This window comes from Pipistrellus kuhlii, unplaced genomic scaffold, assembly GCF_014108245.1.
Source record: "Pipistrellus kuhlii isolate mPipKuh1 unplaced genomic scaffold, mPipKuh1.p scaffold_m20_p_29, whole genome shotgun sequence".
In the NCBI taxonomy this organism is placed as follows: Eukaryota; Metazoa; Chordata; class Mammalia; order Chiroptera; family Vespertilionidae; genus Pipistrellus; species Pipistrellus kuhlii.
In genome coordinates, this window is record NW_023425528.1 from 698,589 (window position 1) to 714,347 (window position 15,759).

General features: G+C 40.1%; 1 pseudogene; it reads left to right on the forward strand.

Annotated features, from left to right (window-relative positions):
• Positions 1–884: 884 nt before the first annotated feature.
• LOC118728179 lies at positions 885–2,132 on the forward strand (annotated as a pseudogene).
• Positions 2,133–15,759: the final 13,627 nt, after the last annotated feature.

Sequence of the window (15,759 nt, forward strand, 5' to 3'; positions counted from 1 at the left end):
GATCTTCCCCTGGGTCAGAGAGTCCAGGGACCCCAGTGGGCTCTGGTCACTAGACCAGGCAAAGACTAGTTATCTCACGGGGGCCTCCAAATGTTGTGGAGTGAACGTAAGTGAACGATCACTGGAGTCCAGACCAAATTAAAATTTAGGGAGCCTTTAATAGTCGGCTGGCGACTCCTCTCTCTTCACGCAGGGAGTCCAGAGAGCAGCCCCAACCCTTTGTGCGGGACCACTTATAAGCACATTAACCACATCCTGTTTTTGCAGAACAAGTAACCCAAGACAAAACAGTTTTTCCTAAGCAACATCAGGATCATGCCATTGACAACCATATTATTTACAGGGTCATTCTGTTCTTCAGAAAGCTGACAGTAATCTATGAAAGAAGGCCTACATGCTGGGAAGGGGCCATGAGACCGTACCTCAAGGCCTGGCCTGGTGTCAGCACTGACAACTCTATCTGGGGCATAGTCCACAGACTCTCTGGAATGGGAAAAATTCCCACTCTCCAACAATTTCCATAAACAGTTACTACAGACAGAAGAACATGAAGCAGACTGACCCATTCTAATGATAGAGACAATTAGACCCAATAACACAGAATAACAAAAGACAATGACAACCAACTGAGGATCGTTGAATAAAAATTTCAATTCATCATGAAGTTATAAGCCCAAACTTGTGCTTATCTAATATCATAGCCTTAATATAATTAAAGCAAAATCTATAGATAGTAAATAAAAATAAATTAATCATTTATATTAAAACATTAATCTTGGTGTTTTTTATTCATAAAAAATGAGTAAATCACAGAAACTGACTCCCAGGCCTCGATAACGGTCCATCCTCTCAGTTCCTGGCATGGGGAGGTCTCTGATCTGAGGATGGCTACCCCTAGATATGAGCCAATGGCTGAGATTAGTGTTGGTACCTATAGGACGGTGTACCAAGGCCCATGATCCCCACAGTGGCTGCTTTGTGGCCCTCAAGAGTATGAGTGTTCCCAGTGAAGGAGGTGCTGGAGGGGGCCTTCCCATCAACAGTTTGTTAGGTGGCCTTACTGAGGCGGCTGGAGGCTATGAACATCCCGGTGTTGTTCGGCTGATGGATGTCTGTGCCATCGCCCGAACTGACTGGGAGACCAATGTGACCCTGGTGTTTGAGCATGTGGACCAAGACCTAAGGACGTATCTGGACAAGGCACCCCCACTAGGCTTGCCAGTGGAGACCATCAAGGATCTGATGCGCCAGTTTCTAAGAGGCCTGGGTTTTCTTCATGCCAATTGCATTGTTCACCGAGACCTGAAGACAGAGAATATTCTGGTGACAAGTGATGGGACAATCAAGCTGGCTGACTTTGGCCTGGCCAGGATCTATAGTTACCAGCTGGCACTTACACTGTGGTTGTTACATTCTGGTACCGTGCTCAGGAAGTTCTGCAGTCCACATGCGCAACACCTGTGGACTTGTGGAGTATTGGCTGTATGTTTGCATAGATGTTTCCTTAAAAGCCTCTTTTCTGTGGACACTGAAGTTGACCAATTGGGCAAAATCTTTGACCTGATGGGGCTGCCTCCAGAGGAAGATTGGCTCTGAAATGTGTCTCTACGCTTAGGAACTTTCCCCCACAGAGGGCTCTGCTCAGTGCAGTTGGTGATGCCAGAGATGGAGGAGTCTGGAGCACAGCTGCTGCTGGAGATGCTGACTTTTAACCCACACAAGTGAATCTCTGTCTTCTGAGCCCTTCAGCACTCTTATCTACAAAAGGAAGAAGGTAACCCAGAGTGAGCAATGGGATAGCTGCAACAGAACCAAGAGAACAGAAGCTGTCATTTACCTTCCTTTGAACACTTGAGTGCAGAGCCTCCCACCGAGAAGGTGCTCTGTGTCTTTTTATCTGAGGCTGTGGAAATGCTTCCTTCAACGTTTTGCAGAAAATATCTTGCTGGCTGCCTTAATGACATTCTCCTTCCTCCCCCTTCTCTGGGGATCATCCTTCTCATGCCCTCTTATTTCTTGACACCAAGGAGTATGTCCCTTGTTCTCCCCTTCCTTACCTTGAATTGGGATCCTTTTTATAAAGGGAAAAAACAAAATGAAGACATATGGTCTTTAAAATAAAATAAAAGAAAAAGAAAAGAAAAGAAAAAAGGAATTCTGGCTTTCCTGTAGGTAATTCTGATTTTAGAGAGAAGGAGGAGGAAGAAGAGGAAGAGAAGGAAGAGAGGAGAAGGAGAAGAAGAGAGAGAAACATTAATGTATGAGAGAAATTATGACCAGAAATGACAATTTGCCCACCATAGATTGAACCCGCAACCTTGGTATGTGCCCCTGACCTGTAATCAGATGACTAGGCCAGCAGGAGAGGACAGTAGAGGCAACCAGGCTGGCAAGGGAGGACAGTTAGGGGTGACTGGGCCTGCAGGGGAGGAGAGTTAGGGCCACCTAGGCTAGCAGGGGTGGGCAATTGGGGAAGACCAGGCCATCAGAGGAGGGTAGTTAGGGGCAACCAGACTTGCAAGGGAGGGCAGTTAGGGATGACCGGGCCTTTAGGGGAGGGCAGTTGAGAGAGGCAAGGCCTTCAGGGGAGGGTAGTTAGGGGTGACCAGGACAGTAGGGGATGGAAGTTGGGAGGGACAAGGCCTGCAGGGAAGGGCAGTTAGGGGTGACTAGGCCAGCAGGGATGGGCAGCTGGGGACAATGAGGCCTACAGGGGAGTTTAGTTAGGGTGACCAGGGCAGCAGGGGAGGGCAGTTAGTTGCCATAGTGCTGGCAGGAGAGCAGTTAGACCTTGATTAGGCTGACAGGGGAGTGATTAGGTGGTGATCAGGCTGGCAGGCAGAAGTGGCTAGGGGCTATCAGGCAGGGAGGCAGGCAGGCAGGCAGGAAGGTTGGGAGCCAGCAATTCTTGATTTTGAGAGGAATGTTTGCCTGTTTAGGCTTGGGGATCAACCCTAAAAGGGCAGGCGGACATCCCTTGAGTGGTCCCAGATTGGAGAGGGTGCAGGCTGGGCTGTGGGAAATCCTCCCCCCACCCCATGCACGAATTTAGTGCACCCAGCCTCTAGTATGTATCTATATCTATCTATCTATCTATCTATCTATCTATCTATCTATCTATCATCTATCTATATCTATATCTATATCTATTATATATCTATATCTATATCATCTATCTCCTTCTAAAAACTCCACATAAAAGCATGGAAAAAGAATGTATTTTCAGATCACTGGGAATTAAACAAAGATGAACAGCATTTATGTAAGAGAAATGGCTCCATTTCAGTGTGAACAGCGAGCTGTTTGGTGTTTCAGTTGCCCTGTCCCATTCTGCCCCCGACTCTTGGTTACAGCGTTGGATACCAAGGTCCTGCAATCCTTTTGAGCTTTAGCAATCACGATGAGATTAGCAGGATGATGAGATTAACAGGGCAATGAGGTTAGTACACCAAGAGGTTAGCACATGTTATATGATTCTCTTTATGGAATTCTAGAAAATTCAAACTAAACTATAGTGACAGAAAAATCAGTGATCACCTGAAAAGCAGTGGGAGGTGAGAAAGGCGCAGGAGAAAGGTAATAAAAAAGAAGCACCAGTTCGGCCAATGTTGCTCAGTGTGGTTGAGCATCCATTTATGAACCAGAAAGTAATTATTTGATTCCTGGTCAGGGCACATGTCTGGGTTGCAGGCTCACTCCCCAGTAGGGAGCGTGCAGGAGGCAGCCAATCAATGATTTTTTCTCATCTTTGATGTTTCTGTCTCTCTCTTCCTCTCTGAAATCAATAAAAAATATATATTTTTTCAAAAGCACGAGGAAACTTTGTGGGGTGATGTGTTCATTATGTTAGTAGTATTCATGCTTTCAGAGGTTTGTATATATGTCAACACTTATCAGTCTGTATACTTTAAGTATGTGCATTTATTATGTTAATTATACCTCAATAAAACTGTTTTAAACATAGTAGTTTAAGGCCTCTGTCTAGTAACTTTAATAATATAAATGCATATTCCTAGACATTAACCCTCAGTATTCTAGGGTAGGACCCAGAAATCTTCATTTGCAATAAGCCCTTCAAATCATTCTAATGCAGGTTGTCCTTAAACCAACCTCTGTGGAACACTTGTCTTTGGGAGGAAGGGTTTCTGGAACAATTGTGTGACTAGAAAACAGTAACTTTTCCTACTAGAGGTGTTACAGCTTTATATTTTATGCCTCTAGTACTCATACTCAGTTACCATAAAATATATTTAGTATAGTATTAATAGTTTAAAGGCAAATGTAAGTCATAGTTTCCCCCTTCTTATCTATACTAATAAAAGGGTAATATGCTAATTAGACCAGGAGACCAGACATCTTCCTACTGTCTGACTTCCTTTTAGACAAAGCCCCAGTGGAGGAGGGTGGGACAGAGGTGGTTAGGGGCAATCAGACCAGCAGGGGAGGGCAGTTGGGGACCATGAGGCCAGCCAGGGAGTTATTAGTTAGCGATCAAACCAGTAGGCAGGCAAGTAGGTAGGAGCCAGGGGTCCCAATTGGAGAGGGTACATGCTGGGCTGAGGGAGCCCCCCCCCCCCACCCCACATGCAGAAAATGCAGGAATTTCATGCACCAGGCCACTAATAACATAAAAAAGTAAGTACTAATAACTAGCATATAAGATGCATGGAAATGAGGTTGGGATAGGGAGGCTAGGATAGGTTATGAAAAACCATGAACTCCACGCTAAAGAATTTAGTCTTAATTCTGTAAGTAAATGAATGCTTTTGAAGGTTTCTAAGCAAAGGGATGTTCAGTTTGGGCTTTTAAGGAAATGTATGGATGGAGGTGGATAATGGGCAAGAAGTCTAAGAGACAGGATTTTGTGAGAAACCATGAGGACACAGACTAGGTCAGTGCCAGAGACTGATATGAGAAATTTTTTGGGGGGTGAAATCAACAGAACTGATGCTACTACCAATATAATGAAGGTAGTAAAAGAAGCAGATTTGGAAAAGGAAAAACAAGTTCTACATATATTGAACTTGAGTTATCTAGGGCATATAATTTCCCATTGTAATTTCAATTGATTTTTTTTTCTTTTTTTGCATGAAGTCTCCCCCCCCCCCCCCCTCGCGCCCTCCATTTAGTCCTACTTTAATCACTGGATAAATATACTGGAGTAATATTTACAACACAAGTTCCATGTAGTCATTAAAGAGAAGAAAATATGTCCTTTGACTTAAAGATAACTAGGAATCCAATCAATTGTTCCTAGAGCTATAAACTGACAGAGAACAAAATAGGCAAGAACATATAATGTGACAACTGAAGAAACTTGGATTAAAACTCCAGGAAGACCTTTCTCAAAGGGTTACAGAACCTATACATTGAAATGCTTTATGAAATGAGCCATTTACCTTATCAGTCAAATCCAAAATATCAGTTCACAGCCTGTCCAGCATGGCTCCGTGGTTGAGTGTCTACCTATGAACCAGGTGGTCATGGTTTGATTCCCGGTCAGGGCACATTGCCCGGGTTTTGTGTTTGATCCCCAGTGTGGGGCATGCAGGAGGCAGCTGAACAACAATTCTCTCTCATCATTAATGTTTCTATCTCTCTCTCCCTCTCCCTTCCTCTCTGAAATCAATAAAACTATATTTTTAAAAAATCAATTCACAGATTAAGTTAAATTTTTAGAGATTTACAAGAGTTAATTGGATAAAATGTTTGTTTTGTCTTAGGAGCCAAAGATTTATTAAACTGGTCCTAACAAAAACAAATGAAGTATTTCTTGTTGAATTTTTTTGTTTTCCTGTCAAAGTTGTTTTTATTTTTATATCCAATTCCACTGAACTCTTTTATTTAAAAAGATGCTAGAAATGAATTCCCTAGGGGAGAAAAATAATGAACAAAGGGAGAAAATTAGCCAACAATAGGACATGGAGCTGCATGAATAGCTGGCTCCAGACTAATAAACAACATTCAAGAAGACTGTATTCTTAAGAACATTTATTTAATCATGGTCATGATCTGTGCCTTACAAGAGAATAATATAGTATTGCAGTATTTTAACAACGGTAGAGAAGATACTGGTTACAAGATGTCTATTTTCATTAGAGTTTTTTACATCATGACATGTAAACAAAGATGTCTAAAATATTCCTAGGAAAGCAAGATATTTCTAAACTATAAAAGTTTGACAATTTTGAAAGTACTTTTATATTCTGTTACAGTTTTTTTTCTTTTTTTGTTGTTCTCACTACTACAGATGTTCTCATTTTACCCTATTTGCCTGCCTCCACCCAGCCCCCTCTCCCCTAAAAATATTTTTAAATGAAATGATAGATTTATGAAACTTTAAACAAATCCTCAATATTTCTAGGATGCTCAGGAATTTCAAGACATGGTATTCCCCCACCCCTTCTAATTCAAAGCAAGTTCCTTCTTTTGTAGAATCTAATGCCAATTTCTTCTTCCTTTAGTTTAGATTATATTGTCTAATAATCAGAATTTATAATCCAATATTCCCAGATGCATTTTGTTTTAAAGTTACTCTCTGGACTGCCTTCTAATAGTTTTCTAGTCTAAAGATTGTCTAATGTAATTTAAAAAATTTATATTTTATTGCTTTTTTACAGAGAGGAAGGGAGAGGGATAGAGAGTTAGAAAGATCGATGAGAGAGAAACATGGATTAGCTGCCTCCTGCACACATCCTTCTGAGGATGTTACCGCAACCAAGGTACATGCCCTTGATCGGAATCGAACCTGGGACCTTTCAGTTTGCAGGCCGACACTGTATCCATTGAGCCAAACCGGTTACAGCTGTCTAATATAATTTTGATCCTGAATGTTACTTAGGGTGAGAAACAGAGAAAGAGCCATTATACCTATTTGTGTATATTTTATATTTTCTTGCTTACAACTTTGCTTTTTACTCTTGTATATCTCCCCTATCTGTGCTGTGGATGAAAGGGGCCACATGCTAATGTGACAAGCTCAGGGGAGGCCTGCATGACAGTCTTGCAAACTCAGAGACCTAAAGTAACCACAAAGGATGGTCTGAAATTAAACTTTAACTAAAAGCAGTTATGGTGGGCAGTTACATCCTAGTCCGGTATCTTCAGTGACAAGATCAACCTTTACCTTAACTGAGCCTATCTGTCTTTTGCATCTATGATAACATACCCTTTGAAATATCTAGGTAACTTGTAACTTTCCTCTTTTCTGGACCCAGTGGGGCACAACCTAATGTGCCTGGGTGCAAGGACAGATACCACAAATTCCTTCATTATCACATTAATTGTTTCTGCACCCACCTAAATATGTGTCCATCATTTTACTTTTTATACAATCCCAGGGGTTTCCCACCACTTTGCTTTATTCCACCTCCTTAATCTATCACCAATGGATTTCATGTAACCCACCCATATTCCTTTCCTTTGATTGCAATGTATAAATACAGATGTAACCTGCCAATATCTGGAGCATTATTTCAATTCATTGAGGTTCTGCATCCTGGCATATGTTGACAGTTTGGCTCAAATAAATTCACAAAAATTCTTTACAGGTTTCAATGAGGTTTTGTTTTGTTTTGTTTTGTTTGTTTGTTTGTTTACATTAACAGTGCCCAGAAATTACATACTGATTCTTTATTTTCCAATCTGCTAGATTAACCCTTTCTGGATTAGTAATTAAAGAACAGAGATTAGGAAATTAAGTATAATATAGAATTAGGAATCTTCAGGAAAAGTAGAACGAAGAGGGAACCAAAAGATCTAAAGCTAGACATAATCAAATTTATGAAGTAGCATTGGAGAGAAGATGATGGTCAAATAGGCAGATCTTTCTTGCACCTCTTCCCAGGACCAGGCTGGAAATAAAACTAAACTGGAGAAAATTCACCTGGAATTACCAACTGAGGTCTAGCTGAGGAGGAGAGATATATCATGTGTTGCAGAATACCAAAGAAAACCAAGGATGCTTCAAAGAAGAGGAGGGACACTGTGTAATACACTGGTGGACTCAGGGAACAACCTTCCAAATCTGAGTGAAGGTACATGCATGGGGCTTTCCTTTATATCTCTCTGTGGTCTTTGTCCCTCAAATAAGGATTTTGCTTCCAGTTCTTTTCGTGGGCCTTGCAAGAAGGCCCCCAGGTGTTGGGGGTCTCCAGGCCATATCTGATAATCTGGCCTGGGGCCAGCGTTAATAACCCTCCCTCTGGGGTAGTGCACTGTCCACAGCCCCATGGTCTCTGTAACAGGTTCTGCAAGAACAGTATCTGGGAAGGAAGTAGTGACTTAATTATAGGTTATCAAGAATGTACACTGAGCTTGCTGGCATGTATTCAGAACACTAGCCTCCAAATATCAGGGTTAAATTGGAATTAGCCCTTTTTAGCCTTCTCAAAGGAAGAACAGAAAACACCTGGAGAGTGGTGGTTAGGTTGAGGTTGTGAGAGGGATTGATCCAGTTTCCAAGGGTAGCAGGCTGAGAGGAAGGAAGGATCTCTCAGCTATAGGAGGGTTATGCTCCTGAGAAAATCAAGGCCTGTACCCCAGGCCCAGATCCACAGCCAAGTGGTCCAGGTAACATCCAACCATGATAGGCAGTAGGCTTCTTGCTGCCCAGGTGATCAGAGCTGGTTGACTGGAGTAAGTCAGAGAGAAAGCCTCAGGTGTATTTTTTTTCCTTTTTTTTTTTTTTTTTTAAATCCAGACCATAGTTTTTTTACTCACCAGAGGCTTTGGAGGAGGGAGGGAAGTGAGCACTTGAGGTGCCTAAGGAGAGGCTGGGGTGGGAAACATTGGGGGTTGGGAAAAATAGCAGCTGTGAGTCTTGTATTTTGTGGTACTTCCCCTAACCAAAACAACCACTTTAACTGAGAGGTGCTAGGTTCCCCCCCTAAGAAGATAGCTCAAGAAAAGAAAAAGCCCCACCCTAGATGAGATAGCATGCCACACCTTCAGGAGCCCTGCCTGCCACCCCACCTTTTCAGAGGAGACAGCAGTATAGGTCCAGCCTATGGGTTTGAACAGTCCCAAGAAGCAGAAGTGACTGAATGGAGGGTGGGGCTTCCCACCTCACTATTCAGGGAACCAGACTGTTGGTTCCCCCACACAGGAGAGTTGATAGAAACTTCTGGTATCCAGCTGCATAAGAGGATCTCCGCTTAGTGGAGGACAGAGTAATATTCTGGGACACTCTTAGAGGAGTAACTCTGGTAGAGGAAAACACTGATAACTTTCCTTGAAATCTGACTGACACCTCCCCCTCACAGGAGACCCAGAGGTCTGTACTCCTGATTCTGCCTCCAGCCCTTTTAGGAACAGACGTTTGAGAGATTAAGATTGACAACTGGGGAGAGAAACCAAGATGGAGGCATAGGTAAACACCTAAACTGCTGCCTCACACAACAATTTCAAAACTACAACTAAAAGACAAAACAAACATCATCTAGAACCACAGAAAGGCTGGCTGAGTGGACACTTACCAACAAAGCCACTCTATAAACTCAGGGAAGCAGCCAAAATGCAAAGACAAAGAAACGGGTCACAAATGAAAGAAGTGAAGGAAAGAAAATGACTGGATATAGAGTTCAAAACCATGATTATAAGGTTTTTCAAGAATTTTCTAGAAAAGGCTGATAAATTTAGTGAGACCCTCGAGGATATGAAAAAAGACCAATAGAAATTAAGCATACACTGACTGAAATAAAAAATATTATACAGAGATCTAATAGCAGACTCAACTTCTTTGAAATACAAAGAAGCAAAAAACACTCAACCAGAAAAGAAAAAAGAAAAAAGAATAAAAATATATGAATATAATGTAAGGAGACTCTGGGACAACTTCAAGTACCAACATCAGAATTATGGGGGTGCCAGAAGAGGAGAGAGACCAAGATACTGAAAACCTATTTGAAGAAATAATGACTGGAAACTTTCCCCCACCTGGTGAAAGAAATAGACTTACAAGCCCAGGAAGCACAGAGAACCCCAAACAAAAGGAATCCAAAGAGGACTACACCAAGACACATCATAATTAAAATGCCAAGAGCAAAAGACAAAGAGAGAATATAAAAAGCAGCAAGAGAAAAACAGTTAATTACCTACAAGGGACCACCCATACGATTGTCAGCTGATTTCTCAACAGAAACTATGCAGGCCGGAAGAGAGTGGCAAGAAATATTCAAAGTGATGTATAGTAAGAACCTACAACCAAGATTACTCTACCCAGCAAAGCTATTATTCAGAATGGAAGGTCAGATAAAGAGCTTCACAGGTTAGGAAAAGCTAAAGTAGTTCATCAATACCAAAACAATATTATATGAAATGCTGAAAGGTATTCTTTAAGAAGAGGAAGAAGAAGAAAAAAAATAAAGATAAAAACTATGAACACCAAATACATATCTATCAACAAGTGAATCTAAAAATCTAGTGAATTAAAAATCTGATGAACAGAATAAACTTGTGAATATAATAGAATCAGGGGCATAGAAAGGGAATGAACTGATAATTCTCAGGGGAAAGGGGTATGGGGGGTGCGGGAAGAGACTGGACAAAAATCGTACAGCTATGGATGAGGACAGTGGGGTGGGGGAGGTAAGGGCAGAGGGTGGGGTGGGAACCCAGTGGAGGGAAGCTATGTGGGGAAAAAGAAGAAACAATTGTAATAATCTGAACAATAAAGATTTATTAAATTAAAAAAAGAAATAAAATAAATGATATTCAGATAATTGGTCATGTACATGCAAATAATGAAGCTAGACCAACAACTTTCAGTGTACACAGGAATAGACTCAAAATGGATAAAGACTTAAATGTAAGTGGTAATACTATAAATATCCTATAAGAAAACATAGGAAACAAAATATCAGGCATCTCATGGAGCAGAGTTTTCACTAATATATTGCCTTGGGCAAGAGAAATAAAGAAAAATAAACAAATGGGACCACATCAAAATAAAAAGCTTTTGCACAGCACAAGAAACCAGCATCAAAATCAAGCGGGAGCCCACTGTATGGAAGAAAATATCTGCCAATGATACATCTGATATTTAATTTCCAAAATATCTGAAGGACTCATACAACTCAACAAAAAGAAGACAACCCAATTTAAAAAATGGGCAGAAGACCTGACTAGACACTTCTTCAAAGAAGACTTAGAAATGGCCAAGAAACATATGGGAAATTTCTCAATATCACTAATCATCAGAGGGATGCAAATCAAAATGACAATGAGGTATCACCTCACACCTGCCAGAAGAGCTCCCATCAATAAATCAACAAACAATAAGTGCTGGTGAGGATGTGGAGAAAATGGAACCTTAGTACACTGTTGGTGGGAATGCAGACTGGTGCAGCCATTGTGGAAAATAATGTTAATTTTCCTCAACAAATTAAAAATGGAACTGCCATTTGACCCACTAATCATATATCTAAGAACATATCCTAAAAAACAGAAACAACAATCAGAAAGATTATTTGCACCCCTATGTCCATAGCATCATTATTTAAGTACCCATCAGGAGATGAATGAATTGAAAAACTGTGATACATTTACACAATGAAATAATATGTGTCTGTAAAAAAAAAAAAAAAGGACCTTTTACTCTTTGAGACAGCATGGAGGAACCTGGATGTTATGCTAACCAAAATAAGCCAGTCAGAGAAAGACAAGTAACACATGATCTCACTTGTATGTGGAGTCTAATGAACAAAATAAACTGATGAACAAAAAAGATTCAGAGACATAGAACAGAGTGATGTATTTTAGAGGGAATCTGGATGGGAGGGAAGATTAACCAATGAATTTATATGTATGTATGCATAGGCCATGCAAGGACATTAGTGCAGGGAAGGCATGGGGAAGGGACAGGAGTGGGGTGGAAGAGATAAAAAAGGGGGGGGGTGTCTTTTGTAATATTTTCAACAATAAAGATAAATTTTAAATTTTGTATGAAGCAGACAAACATTTATCTTTGGTACCTTCTATTCTCCTTGTTCAGCCTCTCTCCCCACTTAGTTTTGCTCTTTCATCCCCTTCTTGCCTAGCCTGGTTTTCCTTTCTGTAGGGCTTTGCTGTTTCCTAGCTTGTTAGCAATTTCTTCTAAGATATTAGTGGACACATCTAAGATTATTATTCTTTCCATAGGTTTTGCATTTTACTAAAAGTCTATTACAGACTAGAATGCCTTTTAGGCCCCAGAATGAAATCCTAATAGTTTAATGGAATTTGCTATACCATCTGTACAAAGGTGTTCTCTGTGCATCTAGTAACATATTTCTCACTTTCTTATCTGCTTCCCTCTTCAATCACATTCTTCCAGCTACTCCAGAAGAGGCTTTATAAATATTCAATTCCCAGACAATACTAATACTTTAACCAGGCTAGTAAAAGTGAAGTGTGGTAGATGTGTGTATGGAAATATTGGAAAGATTCATTCCCAAAATCGGGACTTTTCTAAAACTCTGCTACGTGGAAAAAATTGTTAGAAATCAGGACTGTCCCACCAAAAGCGGGGAGATCTGGTCACCTTAGTATGGGGAGGAGAGTAGATAATACAGGAGGCATCTGCTTGACCACTGCATCCAGCAAAAGAGGATTTTATGTATTTTAGGAAACTCTTGTATCTATGATTGCTTAGTTTCTAGTGTATTTTTGGATTGTTTTCCAGTTTGATTGACTAAAGGTACAGATGAGACTATAATAAATTGGGAGATATGTAAACACAGTGATCTTGTTGTGAACATTTTCTCCAATAGCAAGAGTGTCAATATGTTCTATAAGTTGATTTCCTACGTGTACTGACCTTGTTGTCTTTCTTATGTCTTTTCAAAAATCAACTGCAGACTGACAACTGTCTACCAATCTCTGTTCTCCCCTTATTTATGTACATACAGCTAGACTATATTTCCCAGCTTCTCTTGCAATTATGTTAGCCATCTGACTAAGTTCTATATAATGGAATGGGAGCAGAGTTACATATGTCAATTCCAGGATTTGCCCATAGAACCTCCACACATGCACTTTCAAGCTTTATTTGCCTCCCCATGGGAAGGAATGGTAGCAACCAAAGCAACATTGGAAACTACACGTTGAAAGTAGAATGCTACCTGGTGACCTGAATACATAAAGAATTAAGACGTTGCATTTGATCATTACATGCCTGTATCTATTTGTTAATAGCAGTTTACTCTACTACATTGTAGTAAGAGATCAAAATGTATCACAATGCTGAGCATAAAGTATGTACGCAATAAATAATTGTTGAATGAATGACACTACACTAGCCCATTCATGAAAGATCTCCCAGCCCAGCTGGCGTAACTCAGTGGTTGAGTATTAACCTATGAACTAGGTCTAGGAGGTCACAGCTTGATACCCGACAGGACACATGCCCAGGTTGTGGGTTTGATCCCCAGTGTGAGGCATGCAGGAAGCAACCAATCAATGATTCTCTCTCATCACTGATGTTTCTATCTCTCTTCCCTTCCTCTCTGAAATCAATAAAAATACATTTTTTAAAAATATCTCTCAGAAGTTATTATTACTATGGAACACTAAGCTGCAAAATTCCTGCATTGGCACATAATTTCATTCATTTTAAGTCATAATTAATATTTGGGTTTTGAGCATTTACTGCATGGTTTACTCCAAAAATATCCTGATGAGGGAGGTGATAGTACCTCCATTTAATACTTGAGGGACTGAGATTCAAATAATTAAATCACTTTCCCAAAGCCAAACAGCTCTTAAATGACTGAGCCAGGATTCAAATTCAAGCATGCCTGACTTAAAAATTCTTTCCATTACATCATGCTTCCTTGAATATGTGCTTGGCTTCATACACTATGTTTGTTGCATAGATTTATAATCCTGAGAGTGATATATGATTCAGAGCAAGTTATAATCATTTGGAATTTAATAAATCTCTCAGTAAAGTAATAATAGATGAGATATGTGATATTAGCTAATTAATAGAACAGATGGTCTGGTAATCAGCTTATTACTATCTTTACACTCTTTCTTCATGAGTGATCTTTAAAATTATAAAGTAAACATAGTAAAAGTTCAATTAGAAGACATGGGGATTGAATCTGAGATACCATGGCTGGCTGATTTTCTGGTTAGGAATCAGAAAGCAACAAAAAACATTTCTTTCTTTTTTCTTTTTCTTTTTTAAATATATTTTATTGACTTTTTACAGAGAGGAAGGGAGAGAGATAGACAGCTAGAAACATTGATGAGAGAGAAACATCAACCAGCTGCCTCCTGCACACCCCTCCCGGGGATATGCCCGCAACCAATGTACATGCCCTTGGCCGGAATCGAACCCGGGACCTTTCAGTCCGCAGACCGACACTCTACCACTGAGCCAAACCGGTTTCGTCAACATTTCTAATTTTAGTATTTGCTTTTTGGAAAGTCTTTCAAAATTCAGAAATTTATTTTCTGACCACTGAACAGACTGTTGCAGTTGTATTCCAAAGTAGAGATATGTACTGAAAGATTTTAATTTTGTTTTCATTTCTTTCAATTGTTCAAGAAATATTTATTGAACACCTATTATGTGCAAGAATGTACTTCAAGAACTAGAAATCCAGCACTAAAAAACAATAAAAAAATCCCTTATAGAGTTTACATTTTAGTGGATAGAGAAATATGAGAAATAAACAGAAATACATAGTCTGCCAGGTGGTATCAGATATTTGGAGGAAATAAAGCAGGCCAAGAGAGAAAGGGGCTTTGCAGGGAGCAGGAGCAGTTTTGAATTATTGACTGACTCAAGAAAGCCTCTAATCAGAGAGATGAATGTAAGACCTGAGGAGCTGAGGAAGTCGGTTATACAGATGTCTGGATAGAGTGTTCTACTCAAAGGAAATAAATAGCACGTGACAAAGGTCCTGAGTGGTAGACTGGGCTTGGAATGTTGAAGGAACACACTTAGTGAAAGAGGGTAGGAAATGAAGTCCTTCTCAAATGTGACCATTAAAACAGAAATATATTTATTCTAGAATGGTTGCTGCTAACATCAATGAATGATGTTTACAGCTTTATTCTATCTTAGGGCTATCATGAGGAGATTAGGAAAAGATGCCTCAATATTTATATTTGTGTGAACTTGGTTATTTGTTTTCTCATGGTGTCTTTAAGATTAAATGTAAATAAATAGGAGTGAGAGAATTTATTACTCTTGCAAAATATTTATGTATTTATGACTTTCCTATCATTTTAAAAAATGTGTTACATTCCAAATACAAACTCAGTTTTGTGCTCTCTTTTTGTAAAAAATATTTTTACAGATTTCAGGGAGGGCCAAAACCTGTTTGGCTCAGTGGATAGAGCGTCAATCTGCAGACTGAAAGGTCCCAGGTTCGATCCCGGTCAAGGGCATGTAACTTGGTTGCGGGCACATCCCCAGTGAGGGGGGGGGGGGGTGCAGGAGGCAGCTGATCGATGTTTCTCTCTCATCAATGTTTCTAGCTCTCTATCTCTCTCCCTTCCTCTCTGTAAGAAAATCAATAAAATATATTTTTTTAAAAAAAGATTTCAGGGATGAAAGGAGAGATAGAAACATCAATGATGAGAGAGGATCATTGATTGGCTGCCTTCTGCAAGTCCCCTTCTGGAGGTTGATCCTGCAACCCTGTGCCTTGACTGGAAATCAAATCTGTGACCTCCTGGTTCATAGGTCAACAACCACTGAGCAATACCATTTTGGCAGTTCTTTGGTCTCTTTGAGAACATCTTGCACTTCTCGAGCTAATCTAT